The following is a 2,926-nucleotide window of genomic DNA, read 5'->3' on the forward strand; positions in this document are numbered from 1 at the left end:
GTTGGGGAGGATATTTCTCCCGCATGCTCCCGGGTGGGGTGGGGGGGGGGGGAGCTGGGGGGAAAAGGGGGTTAGTGACAAGGTCGGGGTGGAAACGCTGGGCCTATTCCCCTCGGAGTGAGGGGACATCCAACTGAGGCGTGCGAGACAGTGAGGGGTTCAGGGAAGACAGCAGGCCGAGTCAGCTGGTGCTGCGAGGGTGAGGGGCAGGGGGGAGCAGGTTTAAAAAGTTTAAGGGGGCAGAGATTCCGGGCGTGGGGAATGTGAGAAGGAACTTTATTCTCAGAATGAGAATGAGTGACAATGACCTGGAACTCACTGAGTTGGAGAAGACAATGAACGATTTGGAAAGCGAACTGCACGGCCTTTTGAGGGAGAGTAACCTGCCGCGGCTGCAGGGATAGAATGGGACTGCGAGGGTCATTTTACAGACAGCTAGCATTCGCTCAATAGTCTCCTGCTGTGGCGTAATGCAGAGTGAGTTAGTGAAGGAGGAACTCAGGGCAGCATCGATATGTTTGTGTTGTCTCTGGAGCACAGAACATAATTAAAACCCCAATTAACAATCACTTCACTAAATGGCTCTTTGCTTCCAGTCAGCCTGTCCCCACCTCGTCTGGCACTATCCCCCTCATTCCCCGCTCCTCAATCGAGGTGAGGGGGGGGGGCAGGGAGCAAAGTCTCTTACCCTGAGGGACAGAACGACTTTCCAGAGTGTCCGATGTTGGACATGTGGCTGGGATACAGATTATACGGATTCTGACCAACATTGGCGGAGCACCTGGAAAAGAGACAACACAGTGGGGTGAGAGGGAGTGGCGGGGCAGGGGGGGGGGGGGGGGTGTGGGGAGTGGTGGGGCAGGGGGGGGGATTGGGGAATAAATCAGAGGAGTAAAGGGGAGCCAAAGTCCTCCAGGATGTTACAAAATCTAAACTCGGGTCCCAGCGCAATACTTGGATACATGGCCCATACAGCTCGGGCTGCCCAGCATCACCCTTTGCCCTCTGACCTCAGGCTCCATTTGCCCAGGCACCCCCTCCCTGTATTAATCCAGCCTTCAGCAAATGTTAATGACTCGCTGGCAGCTGTTAACTCTGACCCTCGCTAAGTCAGGGCAGATCCGGAGAATGGCGAGTGCTGCTTCCAATCAGTCCCACAACCCACTGTTCTCTCATTGAGAGCTCAGCCAACGGTCTGTTTGAGGGTTATCGCTGAATCGGGTGGAACTGGCCCTTGAGAGGGTGGTGATGAGCTGCCACCTTGAACTGCAGCAGTCCACGGGCCGACTGTGTGTGGACCGACTGTAGACAACGTGCCCTGTACCCACTGTCCTTTGGCCTTCCAGGTGGAATCAGCAAGGTGCTGCCTGGGGATCCTTGGTACATTCCTGCAGAGGAGGTTGTAGATGTAACCACGGCTGCTCCTCCCATCAACCTCCCCACCACAGAGGTCTGTCGATCCCAGGGTTCCCTCGGTCACCCTTCATCAAGGGCAGCAAGCCAATTTCCTGGAATCACATGGTCCCCTGACCTACCTCCATGAGGAGTGCTCAAACTGGGGCGTTCCAGGTACAGACACGGAACACGTCGTCATGTGGGGAATAACCCTCAAACGCTGACAGGCGCATGCTCTGACCCGCGGGGGTTCTGCCCCACCACGGTTAGCTGCCGTGGCGATCTGATCCGATCACTCCATGTTGCCCCGTTCCCACCCACAGTCTCGCAGCCCCCTCCCTTACCTGCTGCTCAGGGGCCATGATCGTTGGGGAACTGAGCTCCATCCCACCCTGGCTCGGCTCAGGTTCTCGACGGGGAATGTTTCTCGCGCGCTGCGCACTCCAAACTGTTCCGATGTATGATGCATCCAGCCTGTAGGGAGAAGGTCAGGCTGCAGCTCATGACAGGCCAATCCCACACGGCCCACCTCCCGAAACACACTCTCAGCTCAGGGACAGGCCATTCCCACACTGCCCACCTCCCGAAACACACTCCCAGCTCAGGGACAGCACCGGGTAAAGCTCCCACTACTCTCTTCAACTGAAAGTTAAGGTCACCCTGCCTGTAACCATCAAAACTCCCAATATAGGGACAAAACGAGGTTAGGTACACAGTAAAGCTCCCTCTACTCTTTGAGGGAGTAAAGCTCTCTCTACACTGTCCCCCATAAAACGCTCCCAGGACAGGGACAGCACGGGGTTAGATACAGAGTAAAGCTCCCTCTACACTGTCCCCACCAAATGTTCTGAGAGCAGGAATAATGCAGGGGGAGGTACAGAGTCCTGCTCCCACTACTCCGACACTAACCAGTCAGTGGGCCGACGTTCCACGCAATGTTGTTGCACCATCCAGTCGCCTGTACCCAGTGCACGGTGCCAGCATTGATCCACACCAAGCTCCCTCTACACTGTCCCCCATCAATCACCTCGCAGGACCTGGCTGGAGAAACAGCCAGGGGATGAAGAACAGCGGGAGTTTTAATTCCGCGGCTCGTTCCAGCAGCAGTGGCCAGTCTGAGGCACTCAGGCAAGTGTGTCCCACAGTCAGACTTCAGCCTGGGCTCCACTCTCGCTCTGACACTGTGCCTTCAAGCTGACCCCTGTCCTCAGTGTAAAGCCAGTCATCAGGTTTTACAGGGTGAAGGCGGGAGGTGGGGGGAGTGGGGGTCCTGCTGTATCCTACCTTTTCAAGTCTCACAGCTACACAGAGGTTCAAGTGAATCTTCGCCGTAACGTTTCCTTTATCCAACCCGCTGCGCTCTTCTGGTCTCCTTGGTGATATTCTCTGTGAGACGGGTTAAATAGGAGACAGTTAGTGAACATTCTGGGCGACAGGACCCTGTCTCCCCCCATCCGCACAACAATCCCACCAACTGCTTGACTATGGGGGGCTTCACCCCCCCCACCCCTTGTCCACACAGACACACACA

General features: G+C 56.2%; 1 long non-coding RNA gene across 2 annotated transcripts in view; it reads right to left on the reverse strand.

Moving 5' to 3' along the window:
- Positions 1-648: 648 nt before the first annotated feature.
- LOC122548348 overlaps positions 649-2,926 on the reverse strand; it is a 3,384-nt gene continuing 1,106 nt past the window's right edge. Inside the window, exons 2-4 of one of the 2 annotated variants that reach the window (XR_006311216.1) lie at positions 2,680-2,781; positions 1,740-1,869; positions 649-781 (exon numbers count right to left, since the gene is read on the reverse strand). This is a non-coding gene — a long non-coding RNA (uncharacterized LOC122548348). Of the gene's footprint in view, positions 782-1,739; positions 1,870-2,679; positions 2,896-2,926 lie in introns of those variants that run through there. The other variant, XR_006311215.1, reaches the window with a different exon arrangement.

The sequence above is a fragment of the Chiloscyllium plagiosum genome, unplaced genomic scaffold, assembly GCF_004010195.1.
Source record: "Chiloscyllium plagiosum isolate BGI_BamShark_2017 unplaced genomic scaffold, ASM401019v2 scaf_52, whole genome shotgun sequence".
NCBI lineage: Eukaryota > Metazoa > Chordata > Chondrichthyes > Orectolobiformes > Hemiscylliidae > Chiloscyllium > Chiloscyllium plagiosum.